Source organism: Lepidothrix coronata, unplaced genomic scaffold, assembly GCF_001604755.1.
Source record: "Lepidothrix coronata isolate B3197 unplaced genomic scaffold, Lepidothrix_coronata-1.0 Scaffold66, whole genome shotgun sequence".
Lineage (NCBI taxonomy): Eukaryota > Metazoa > Chordata > Aves > Passeriformes > Pipridae > Lepidothrix > Lepidothrix coronata.
Window position 1 is genome coordinate 3,089,131 of NW_016690246.1, and position 13,646 is coordinate 3,102,776.

A 13,646-nucleotide genomic window follows, 5' to 3' on the forward strand; every position below is an offset into this window, starting at 1 on the left:
GTGTATATATATATATATATATATATACACGCATAAACCAGAGCTGTCAGAAAACTGAGCAGCTGTGTTTTGTACTCTCAGAAACCTATACAAACCCTCACAATTCATTTCAGATTGCATGAGTTCCAGCAATCTGATGTGCCTGTGATAAACATGGGGGTTATTACATCCTGAGTTATTGTCCACAAGAAAATAACTTAATTTCCTAATAAATTAAAACGTGAAGAAACAGGCATTTTTTAGACTAATGCATAGACGACATTGAGATTTTCAATATCCTGATGAACTAGGGCTGTTTACTGTGGACAAAAGACAGTGACTGTACTTTAGCCAGTTCTTTGTAGCATCTCTCTTTGAGGACAAACAGCGTTTTATTCTGGCTTGAGTCCAAGTGAACCAATTGCTTTCATCAAGAACATTTTTTAGATACTCTGACGGAGTGGCAAAGGTACTCAAAATGTGATTAATGGCAATGGGAGATCATAACAAAAGCTATGGCTTTTTCAGCTGTTTGCCACTGTTCTTAAACCAGAGATTTGGATGTGTCCTGGCCAGCTATTTCACCTACAGATGCAGGGCAGTTTTCATATACCAGATGAAGATTACACTGGAGTTCTGGTAGGCAAATGTAACAGAGATGGACAGGGTAATTGAAACGCTATTAGTCCATCTTCATGCTGTTATCTAACCAAAATCCTGAGTTGGATGTCCCAGGCCTTGGTACAAACCTCATGATTTATGTATGCCAAAAGCTGCTTTCAAAAACATTCATCCTCCCCCCACCACATCCTCTTACCATCTCCTATGAGCATCAAAATGTCCAGCGTGTCTTGCAGGATGCCATGTATTTATTTTCCATGTTGCTCACAAGGAAAAGCTGCTTTAGTAAAACCACATGGGGTGGCAAGCAGTCTTAAGGAACAGAAGTTTCCTGTTGATTACCCCATTCCATCTCCTCCCCGTGACAGAAACAGGTAAGACGTGATTTTTCTACCAATTTCATTGACAAGAAAATAATCACTTTTAGAATCAGGGCTAATGAGCTAGAAATGTACAAGAACAAAAAAATTGCTCAAAACCTTTAAATATGGACACCGAATGCAGCTATTTGACATGCTGAGCCACAACAACGACATATGATTTATTGATTAGTTGCCATCACATGATGGAAGCTCAGCTAGTCATTTAAAATACCCATATTATCTTGGAAATCTTCCTACGAATAAAAAGGTAAAATACAGCCTTTGTGTAATAGTCAATACTTTATTTTTCTATCTTAACTGAAGTGTCATTGATGAATTCTGATTGCTCAAAGTCTTTTAAAATGATAAATGCTTCTCTAATGCTGTTGCACCATCTTAAACTCCTAGTGTTTAAGTTGTATGCTAAACTACTATAGTCCAGATACACTTAAATTGTATAAACACAAAATTTCTGCAATATATATTTGGAAATTATTAATTATGCAGCATCTGAGGTTACTGATGTAAAAAGATGTATTATTTCCAGCAAAGAATAATTAAATCTGATTTTCCACTTTTGAATAGAACTCTCTAATCATGCACTCTTATTTGTAATTGTTTTCCTATAGCCTACCTCTCTAATAAAATGAGTTCAAATATTAGTAGATAATGAGATTCTGTTTTTTAATACAATATAGATACATTTATAGCAGCATGTATGGCTCTTAGCTCATTCTAATACCCAGTTCTTCAACCACTTGCAGAATTAGCAATACCGTCAAATGTAAGCAGATTGGCTGAATTTAAAATAAATGTCAAAGTGATGGCTTTGGAGCTTAGCTAGGCAGCTGCCTCAATTAAAGTTGGAAATGCTGGTTTGTCTGGTTTGTATATATACAGGGGGTGTGTGTGTGTATGTTTGTGAAGGGCTTCTTTAAACAAAAAAAGAAGGAGAAAAAAAAAGGGCAGGGGCAAAGATTCATTGTCAGTATTTTACATTGATTTTCATTTTAGCTACATTTTGAAACATCACTAAACTTCCCACTGAATTTTGTTATCATATTTTGATTTTATTCAATTATATTCCTCAGAAAATTCAAGATAGCATTAAAAAACCACAAGCATTGTCCATATGAACCTCTTCATTAACCAAGGATCTCTTAACTGGGTTCACACACAGCCAGGTGCAACCAGGGCAATGTCAGAATATCAAGTCTTGACTAAGAAGGCTGCTACTTGTAATAGTTATACAAATTCATATAGACATTGCACACATCCATATAAGACCTTCTGTGGATTCTACATGGAAGCTGTATCCAGGACCTGCTGGGTTTTTATCTCATACCTTTGTGCAGCAATTTATATCTGTAACAAAGTATATGTAAAATGTTTGCTAAATAAACAAAAGCAAAATTCTGACTGGATAGCATTTTGCACAGGGGTAAACAAATTTTGTGCAGTGGTAAACAAATGTATTGGTTACAATCAAGAGAGGGTTGATTAGGAAATACCAAAACCCACCTGCTTTGGGTGATTCAAATATTTTCTAGCATCAAAGGAACAAAATGAAGGGAATTGTACAATTAACCTGAGGTTATTTTACCCTTAAATATTTTTTTTAATTGTTGGAAAAGGGACACTGAGAAATCTACAAAACAATCCCAAATGTATACAAATCGATCTACCATGTAAGCTTGGTGCAAAGGGCATGAAAATCAGGATGTGCACAGTGACATTTAAAAAAATCTAATAATAACCCCTTAGATTTATCTGGCACTTTTTATCCAGAAAACGTAGATTCCAGGGTGATTTATGGACTGTAAAAATATAAGTATGTATATCTGGGTCATTTCAGTCACTAGCAGAAGAAGATGCAGTGCCCTATCCAAATAAAAGATATCAAATGGAGAGTGAAAAAGTCCTATAGATCCCTTGCTTATATCTTTGCCATGAGACTAAAACCATTCGGGTAGTGTCCTACTTTTTGTGCTCTTTGTTTTCCCATTATTGATATAAATTTCTTATAAAGGATTGTGGTAGCAGGAGTGCAAGGGCAGGCTGAATCTCAACTGTTACAGCAGACATATGGCTGCTTAAGGAAGAAGAGTCCTTTCCACTTTCTTACCCTTCCCCACCCTTCAGAAGAGATCTGAGATATGGGACATCTCCAAGCAGGCTGCAAGGAGGTTGCTCAGACATATGGGTCTGCAGACAATGAAAATTTTCAGCACACAGAAAGTGCAATTTTCATAACTTTAAAGGATTTGGTGTTCTTTTTTAGTTGTTTGGGTTGCTCTTAGGTTATCTCTATGACCACAGGGCAACAACCTTCCTTCCTAAAGACCGATAATTAATCATTTGACTGTTTATCTGTCCATCAGCCCCTCATAAAAATGTCAGAACACCTTGGCTAGTTGCAAACAAATGAATAAAAGAGGTAGAAGCCTCAAAGATAATTAAGTTTCCAGAGATTTGTGAGCATCAGTGACTAGAGACTCAAATTAGTTTTCCAACAGAGACACGCAGGAGGAACTCGGCTGTTAAGGGCTGTGCTTGGCAGCAGCCAGCACCCCGGCAGCCCAGGCAGCACCGGTGCTGCTCCAGAGCTGCAACAGCAGCTGCCTCTCACCACCAAGAAGAGATGTCACATTGGACATGAAAGAGAAATGGGAGATGAGGTTATAGCAATGAGTGAGTCAGAGGTGAAACCACAGGAAACCTGGCTTCATTAGTTCTGTTGCTCATAGAACAAGATGTTTTTAATAATGGCTGGAAATTCATCTCTTTTCTATAGGCCTTGCAGGTCTCAGCAGTAGGAAGGATACTGTGTATGGCTGCGTCTTGCATAAAATTGAGAACTGACGCCACTGGGAAGAGAAGCAGGGGAGAGGCACAGGTGTTGCAGTCAGTGTAAAAGAAAATAAGAGGCAGAGAAAAAAATTCAGGAGGACACATGGAAAATCGAATGGGTGATAACAAGGTGAGGAGAGAAAGAGGGAGTGTGGAGGAAGGAAATAAGTAGGAAATTCAAATCCGGACTAGAGTTCTATTCACATGTAGCCCCATTATCTGTGTTCTGATGCTGGAGAGGTAGGAAGCAAAACTTTCCACCCTAAGTCACATCCTGTGTGTATGCACAACTGCAGTGAAGATCCCCGGGAGTCTGGGAAGCTGTTAATCATTCAGTCCTTTACCTGTTGCTCTTTTCAAGGCATCTCTGTGTTTAGGATTTAATTTGACCTCTTTTCTTCTTTTTCTTTTTTGGTGGGTGGTGATGAGGAAGGAGAATAATCCTTCAGCTGTGAATAGCAGGTTTTGATGTGCAGCTGTTATCTGGGTTCACTGGGGAATATCTCCCTGTATCCCTTCTCCATGGAGCAGAAGGATGGTGTGCTGGCTCCAAGACAAGGAAGGGCTGATAGGAGGCAGTAGACCATCTTGTGAACACTTTTCACCTTTGCAAGTGAGCTGAGTGCTGAATTCAGCACTGAATTCAGTAACCAAAGTGCTGCAGCACACATTTGTGCCCCAGCTGGCAGAAGCACAGGCATATTGATGCCACACTGGTGCTTTAGCACATCCACATGTGCCTGGCAGAACAGCAACTTACAGAAGCTTAGTAGAGAAGACAGCTGTCCCTGGGTGGGATGCTATGTGGCCACCTAGAGCCTCAGTTCAGCTTCATAATCCCTGTCACACTTGGTAAGGTGAAATGCACATCAAGTAATTGTTACGGACTGGATGAGGATTCAGCATAGCTTCACTTCACCAGCTCCTCTCTTGAATTAAATAAACTGCCACCTTTGCTCTGGCTCTGTATATGTCCACAGGCAGTTTTCTAAAAAAAGTTTTCATGAGGCCAGAGCAACAGGAGCTGAACAGGAGCTGGAGGAAACTGTTCCAGGCAGAAGGAACCATGTTGTGTGCTGGGAGAGGGCCAAGGTTTAGATTTAACCCGGGTACAGCCACCATGAGGCAGCAGAAGTATAGCAAGTACGGTCCTAGTAAGTAATCATCAGATGGAACGGGTATGGGCCCACACCTGGGGCTTCTCCCCACAGTAGGGAGAGCAGGCAGGGTGGGAGGATGAGTGACAGAGACCCCAGCAAAAGACCCTGAGGCAGAGTATGCCAGGAGATAGTGATTCACAGCCCAGGGCACAAGGAGAGCTGCTGGGCTGGTAATTCCAAGCCAGAAGTTTTGGTACAACCTGGCCAGGAGCCCAAACATTGAAAAAGCAGCCTGGAAAGTGAGGCGTTACCAAGCCCATAGCAGCCTGCGAGTTTCTCCTTCCTGGATTCCTCACAAGGATTTCAGGACATGACTAACACAATTTTCCTAGGGAAGTCCCATCTCTCTCTTCACATTCCCCTTCACTCTTCCAGTAATTGAAGAGGTACAGAGCAGGGATCCAGATCTTCTGAAACACTGCAATTATGCCAGCGCTGTTCTTTCTCATCTTACAGTGACTCAGCCCAGTCAGGTGAAGAGCAGGAAGGAAAAGCAAACAAACAAGGACAAGGGCCTTCTGGTGCAGGTTAGCACAAAAACTGGGCCAGACTGGCAAGACCCAGCTAGCACAGTCTGTCTCTTCTGTGAAACCCCAAAGGGAAGACCCCACAAAACACCATATTAAGTTTGAAGGGTTCCAAACCACCAGTAAGTCTTCAGTGTCACTTTGCACAGCCACAGTCTGAAAGACGGATTTAACAACTCCTCCAAGTCTAACTTTACTCTTGCCCTGGTTTTTGGAGTTGATTTTTATTTATTTGGTATTTGTTGCTGTTCTGAGATGCAAAGGCAACTTTTCAGCAACTTCTAGTTTGGGAAACATGATTTTTGGACCAGCTGTCTCCTGTTGTTTCAGTAGGGAGCCCAACACACACAGCATTTAATGAAGCTGTACTCGAAGTGCCAAGAGCAGTTAATGAATTACTCCTGGTCCACATTTGACTAATGGAAAGTTACAAAGTCTAAACTTGCCCAAAGCTTAACTGAGCCATTCTTCTAAGGCATCCCTTTTTTAACAGATTATCCCTACATTAATTATAGTTGAGACAAATTTGACATCTGAATGTGGAGAAGATCATGATGCTAAAACAAGGTGATGTTGTGTTCATGTACAGGTGGGAAATGGGCTCTGCGATAACTCTGTGGCTTGTTTCTGGAGGAAGGCAGGAGAAATTTGCACACAGATTTTTCAGTGGAGTGCTTTGGAAAGAGAAAGGACCTTCAGAAATTGTGATTGCAGAGAGTTTACCTAAGAGAGATAAACCCTGGAGTACTTCAAGTTCAGTAAAAGTGATGCCAGGGAACATATTTTTGGCCCCCCACAACGACAAGGCAAGGTGTGCAAGAAGAGAAGCAACCTCTGGGTGCTCAGAGCCTCCGCTCAGGGGATGAGGGGCGGGAATTACGCTATTTCTGCATGTTCAGGAGCCTCCCTAAAACCACCAGGATCCGACAGGTACCCCACGCCCTTTAGGTACAGACCAGCAGGTAGACCTTTCGCCTGGAGAGCCCCGCGGAGGCCAAGCGCCGGCCCCGGCCGCGGGCAGAGCAGCCCAGAGGCGCCGGGCAGCACCGCCCCGGCAGTGCCGCCGCTCCCCGCTGTTCACCCTCCGGGCCCCGCAGACGATCGGCGCTCCCGGCGCTGGAGCTGCCGCCCCCGGCGCGGCGCCGGTTCACCGGGAGCGCTCGGCACCGCGGGCGGCCCCGCTCCGCCGAGCCGGCTGCGCCTGCCTGGCGGGCAAAACAAAGCGGAGAATGGGAAAGGAAAATGGGGAGAAAGTACAGCTCCTGCCGCCTCCCGGCCCTTCTCCTGGATCTCCCTGCATGAGACAGCGCTGCAAGCGGATCCTGACCAGGGGCAGGGGGTGGAGAGAGGAGGAGGAGGAGGAGGAGAACGGACGGAGGGAGGGAGGGAGAAAGGGAGGGAGAGAAGGAGGGACGAACGGGAGCGTCTCTCCTTCCCTGGGCTGTTTTTTCAGTTTCCTGTCTCGCATTGTGCTCACAGCGGATATGTGCTGCGCCTACAGGTGTGTCCCCTCCTCGCAGCTTTTCCCCAGCTCCCAAGCGTAGGCTCTGGCTGTCGGGGGGCGGCGGCGGATCGCGACCGCCATGTGATGATTATTTCTCTTGGGGCGGTTTCTCTCTCCTCTCGCTCTCTGCCTCCCCCTCTCTCGCTCTTCGCCGCTCTCCTCCCTCCTCTTGGAGGTGGCCGCAGCCGCTGCCGCCTTCGCGCTGACTCCGGCTGCGGTGGCGGCGGCGGGGCCCGCCGGGAGCATGGGCGGCCGCCGAGAGCTGCCGTAGCGCCTCTGTCCAGCCCACCACCGCCCGCCCCGGGCTCCTGGGCTCCCGGGGCCGCCGCTGCCGCTCGGGCAACTCGGACGGTCCGAGCCCGCGGGCTCCCTCCCGCCGGCGCCTGCACCTGTTGAAGGTAACGCAGTCCCAGCCCTGCCGCCGTGCGCCGCGGGATGGGGCGCGGGGTGGGGGTGGGGGCGGATTCCTTGGCGACTTCCCCCCGTCTCCCCCAGCTCTGGAGCTGCTGAGTCGCGGATAGAGAAGCTTCTCCCCTCCTCGGCTGCGGGGCCAAGGCCGGGGAGGCGGGGGCAGGCAGCGGGGGCCGGGGCGGAGAGAGCTTTCCGTCGCGCTGTCCGCGCCCAGATGGTTTTGGTTAAAGGGCTCCCGGGCGGCGGCTCCGGACTCGGAGCGCCTTTCCCAGCCGTCGTGCAGGGCGAGGGGGGAGGCGCGAGGAGGCGGCTCTTCCCGGCCGGCAGCCGGGGAGCGCCGGTGCCCGGCGAGTTCCCGCCGCCCCCGCCGCGGAGCGCAGCCCTGCTCGGCGGAGCCTGGCTGCTCTTCCCGGGAGTTTCGCAACCCCGCGGCGCAGCCGGGGTCAGCAGCCCCTGTGTCGCTGCTGGCCCTGGCCCGGCGCCAGCCCCGCGCTCCGTCTGCGCACTGCCAGCTTGGGAGCTCGTTTGGGTTTTCCTGCAAACGCGTTTTTTCTCTTTTCAGAGACAGCTTTAAACTTTCTTTCCAAACTGTTAATTAGATACGCTGTACTTTGCTCGTGTTCCGTGAAGGCGAATGGGAGTGCGAGGCTGGAAAGGCTTGTGACTCAAGGCATAGATATTCGGGAGGTGAAGAACGCATTTGTGTGCCGCGTTCAGCCGGGCTGTACCTGTGATTTGTTACTTTGCCTTCTCCGAGACTTCATCAGTCTTGGTGATACCAGGAGACGGAAGGGATCTGTAGAGATTTTGGTCCTTTCGGGGTTAATCAGACACCCGGGTGAATATACAAAGAAGTATAAGTTTATCGCCTCTCTGAAATCCGATGGAAAATAGCTTTTGTCCATAAGTAACAACACTGTGGTCCTGTCCCTATCGTTGAGTTTGTCATCAAATGATAACTTGCTTGTGAGGGAACTTGATGCTTTTGTAACTAAGGCTGTTACCTTGAATGTGATGATTAGCTTATTGAACACCAGAGGGAACTCTGAATAGGTAATTCATTCGAGGAAGATATATGCTTATTTTACTGTTTATATTCTCATTACAATGGAATCTAGGAGGAAGCAAAGGTTGATAAGTAATAGGCTGCTGGTATGTACCTAGGATTGGCTTCAGTTTTCTTTAGAGTTCCTTTCAGAAGATGTCAGCTCTAAAGTTGCGCTAAAGAATATCTCTGTTTTTTGGTTTTTTTCCAAAGCTTGAAATATGTAACTGGTCTTGCAAGCTTTGGATGCTCTGGTAGTCTGTTACAACAGTGTTGATAATCAGGCTTCTTTGATAGTCCTGGATTGTCAACGGCATGGGAAGGATAGCACAATAAATACACTTGTGACTCTGACTTATACTCCAGGAGCTGACGCATTCAGCTGTTCATCCTGTCCCTTTGCCAGGGGTTACTCTCCAATTCAATGTTGTTTTCTATTGAACTTTGAATCTACCAGAGTTTACAGATGGGCATATGAATGTAAACTGTATTTTATGGCTATTCATGTTAGTATGTGATGTGAAGTCTGGTAGCATGAATCTCCTGTTCATCGCTCTGCCCTGGCAGAGGCACAAGGCAAACAACTGAAGTCAGCTGAATCAAGCTGCAGTTGTGAACCATAGTCCATTGGCACCTACATTCTTCTGAAATGGCAAATGTATGTATGTATGGCCAGTCTTCGCAAATGAAGATGAAATGGCAAATGAGACTCCAGTGAACTACCTCGTACCAGGCTTGGTGGGCGGTGGTCGCAGGGAGGTAGCTCTGCACAAGAAGAGGCTGTGTGACCTTCTTGGTAGGTTGGTCACACTACACAGGGTTCTGGTTTCAGAAGGATGTAGTAGATCATAGAATCATAGAATCAGCCAGGTTGGAAAAGACCTCTGAGATCATCAAGTCCAACCCTTGATCCACTACCATTGCGGTTACTAGACCATGGCACCAAGTACCACATCCAGTCTCATCTTAAAAACCTCCAGGGATGGAGAATCCACCACTTCCCTGGACAGCTCATTCCAGTGCCTGATCAGCCTCTCTGTAAAGAATTTCTTCCTAATATCTGACCTAAACCTCCCCTGGCAGAGCTTAAGACCATGCCCTCTTGTCTTACTGATGGTTGTCTGGGAGAAGAGACCAACCTCCACCTGGCTACAACCTCCTTTCAGGTAGTTGTAGAGAGTGATGAGGTCTCCCCTGAGCTTCCTCTTCTCCAGGCTAAACAACCCCAGCTGCCTCAGCCTCTCCTCATAGGACTTGTGTTCAAGTCCCTTCACCAGCCTCATTGCTCTTCTCTGGACCTGCTCCAGCACCTCAATATCCTTCCTGAACTGAGGGGTCCAGAACTGGACACAGCACTAGAGATGTGGCCTCACCAGCACTGAGTACAGGGGAAGAATCACTTCCCTGGACCTGCTGGCCACACTGTTCCTGAAATAGGCCAGGATGCCATTGGCCTTCTTGGCCACCTGGGCACACTGCTGGGTCATGTTCAGCTTCCTGTCAATCCAAACTCCCAGGTCTCTTTCTGCCTGGCTGCTCTCCAGCCACTCTGTGTCCAGCCTGTAGTGCTGCATGGGGTTGTTGTGGCCAAAGTGCAGGACCTGGTACTTGGCCTTGTTGAACCTCATCCCGTTGGAATCAGTCCAACTCTGCAGTCTGTCCAGGTCCCTCTGCCTTGCAACTGATCGACACTCCCCCCCCAACTCAGCGTCATCTGAAAATTTGCTAATGGATGCACCCAAACAACCCCCTCTTCCTCTCTTCCTCCTTCATCCATTCTGGGAATTAGAAAGTGACCAAAGTTTTTTTTCTTTTAGCCAAGTCTTGCTTTGTCCATCTGACTTGAAGACCTGTTATGTAAAATATCCTCACTAAGGGCACAGCCGCCTTCTGCCTGAATTTTCCTACAGATGATACTGGAAGTTGGATAAAGGCTTTGTATAGTTTTACAAAACTGGGAGCTGTTTGCCTTGCATGCAGAAGCTCCTAAAGAACAAATTACATTTTGAAGGTAGAGCTCTTCATGAATGCCTGTTAAGAACAAAAAAGTCCCATTTGTTGCTAGCAGGTTTGGTTTCTGGCTCAGTTTTGAGAAAATGCTTTGCACATTTATTTATTTTTATGAAGATGTAATACTAAGCATTTGTATTTCTGTAATGGCTATAATTTGGAACTTTTCATACACTTTTAAATTATTTATTGTAAGAAGCACTGAATGAACATATTTGTTACACTAGTGTCACATTCAGAATATTGAATTACAATTGTAAAATTAAGGTAACAAGCTTAAATTGTGGTTTGCAACTTTAAGATCTTGCCAGCAAGCAGTTAATGGCAACATCAAGTGCTAGAAAAGTAATTGCTACCATTCTTTTACTGTCATTTTGTTCTCACTCTCCTCCATTCAGACTGTTCTGAAGAGATATCATGAATATTCACCAAAATAGCTTGGCATTGTCACTTATGCATTTTCTCTTCAGATCCAATATGTTGATGAGCTAATGTGCACTTGATTAAATGTACTTGATTTATGCAAACAAAAACTCTAGGTCCTTCTTGAAGTAAAGCTAGCACCTGCATAGCTGTTAGTGAGATGAGAGTCTAAATAATCAATATGGAATTAAATAAACAAACAACCCCAATGTGGTGTTCCTCCTACTTTGTCACCTTTATCTTTTAGTTCAACTCAGTAGTGGATATTTATTTTGGCTTTTCTCACAGGTTTTCCTGTGCACTGTGGGAAGTTGTAAAGCTCAGCTTGTAATGAAGGGTCCTCTTCTCTTTAAATGGCTACCATTAGGAAAAAAACAACCAACCAAACAAGAAAAAGAGCATTAGTAGCTGTATTAAAGCCAGGGGGAACTAGAATTAGTGGAATATTACTTTGAGTTATGTGTAAGTATGAGTCTGACTTGGATTTTATACTGATCGGTTAATGCTTGTTTAAATAAAATCACACAGCCTAAGTCATTGAGGGGATGTTTGTTTTAGTAAAAAACCAGTATATGGATAGTAAGTGGTTTAGCGTACTATTTAATTGGTCAAAACTCATGTAGACAAAGTGGAAATAAGGAGTTGAAGACAGACATTTCATTTAACCGTCAGTGGCTTAGTGGTACAAAAAGCTCTCTTAACTATTTATAAAACTGCTCAAATCTGGCTACAAAAAGAGGATGTGGAGTCCTTGCCCCTGGAGGCAGCAGAGTATGGATGGAGGAGGGAAAGGACACATGCTTGCCCGAGCCCTGGAGCAGCCAGGCAGACTGGAAAGCTGTTCAGGTGGTCTTTTAGAGATGAGACTTACTTTCTTTAGGCAGGTAGTAATTTAGTTATGTGTTAAAATCAAGTATTTCTGTTTTTATCACTGCAGTTAAATCTCTGGAAATACACAGCTTTTGGATCTGAGTTTCCATCTCAGGTGGTTGAGGAAAGACTTACTTGTTGATATAATGTCCAAAAGTGTCTGTGCTTAATAAATAGTACTAATAATTATTCAAAGAAATCTCAGGCTCAACATAATGATCAGCCCCTGCTCAACTGCTCAGCCTGACACCATCATAACATGAGACAGACTTTATCCCCAGGAGTGTGTCAGCAGAGTTGTGGTCACTAGCTACATGCTTGTTGGGACGCTCGGTTTCTCTTTGGAATTTAGCTTCTGGGAGTTGGCGCCAGAATGGATTGATGATTAGCTCTGTGCTGAGTTTCCCAGGCTTGGGAGCCTCAGCACTCATCAGTGGACAGAGTTCACCTGGCACCTTCTGAAACACTTCCGACCTTGCTCCACCTTTGTGGTTAGCTTCCAAGTTTCTGCCTTTCTAGCTTTGCTTTTGACATGCCATATTCTACCTCTTGTCCTTGGTCAAACAGCTTTGCGATCCTGGAAACAAGTGAATTTAGTAGTTTTGATTTATTCAATCAAAGTGTGACTTTTCAAGAAGTTAGTTATCCAATTAAAACCTTACTTCTAGTGTTTCACTCATTTTTCTTATTTTCTGGCGTCACTAGTTAAGGGCCACAAGTAAAAAGTGAAGGCAGTCAGTCTTACCTCTGTGCCCAGCCAGGTCATGGCACAGATCCTTCTGGAAGCTATGCTAAGGCACATGGAAAAGAAGAAAGTGATTTGTGACAGCCAAAATGGCTTCAACATGGGCAAACCATGCCTAACAAAGTTGGTGGTCTTCTATGACTGGGGTTAGAGAGTTGGCGGATAAGGCAAGAGCAACCGATGTCGTCTACCTGGACTTGTGCAAAGCATTTGACACTGTCCCACAAGGCATTGTTGTCTAAACTGGCAAGGCGTGGATTTGACAGATGGACTACTCAGTGGATAAGGAATTGGCTGGATGGTTGCACTCAGAGTTGCAGTGAATGGCTTGATGTCCAAGTGGAGACAAGTGACGAGTGATGTTCCTCAGAAGTCAGTATTGGAACCAGAGCTGTTTAACATCTTTGTCAGTGACATGGACAGTGGGATTGAGTGCACACTCAGCAAGCCTGCCAAAGATACCGAGCTGTGTGGTGAAGTTGACATTCTGGAGGGAAGGAATGCCACCCAGAGGGACCTTGACAGGCTTTACATGTGGGCCTGTACGAACCTCATGAAGTTCAACAAGGCCAAGGGCAAGGTCATGCACACCAGTTGAGGAAATCCCAAGCACAAATACAGGCTGAGTGGAGAATGGATTGAGAGCAGCGCTGAGGAGAAGGACTTGGGGATGTTGATTAACAACAAACTCAGCGTGTCCCAGGAATGTGCACTTGCAACCCAGAAAGCCAACTGTATTTGGGGCTGTTTCAAAAGAAGCATGGCCAGCAGGTTGGCAGCAATGTAAGAAGGCTGTGGAATTGTTTGAGCTACTCCTTAGGAGGGCCATTAAGATGATGAGAAGGCTAGAGCACCTATCCTATGAAGACAGATTGAGAGGGTTAAGGTTGTTCAGCCTGGAAAAGAGAAGGCTTTGGGGTGACCTTGTTGCGATCTTCCAGTACCTGAAGGGAACTTACAGGAGAGATAGGGCAAAACTATTTACAAGAGCAGATAGTGACAGGACAAGGGAGAGCGGGTTAAAATTGAAAGAGAGTAGATTTAGATTAGATATTAGGAAAAAATTCTTTACTGTGAGGGTGATGAGGCACTGGAACAGGTTGCCCAGGGAAGTTGTGGATGCCCCATCCATGGAAGCA

General features: G+C 45.5%; 1 protein-coding gene across 3 annotated transcripts in view; it reads left to right on the top strand.

Moving 5' to 3' along the window:
* The first annotated feature begins 6,886 nt into the window (after positions 1-6,886).
* PLXNB2 (plexin B2) overlaps positions 6,887-13,646 on the top strand; it is a 259,192-nt gene continuing 252,432 nt past the window's right edge. For all 3 annotated transcript variants that reach the window (XM_017818176.1, XM_017818177.1, XM_017818178.1), the window contains exon 1: positions 6,887-7,000. The gene's annotated coding sequence lies outside the window, so the exon portion shown is untranslated. The remainder of the gene's footprint in view (positions 7,001-13,646) is intronic.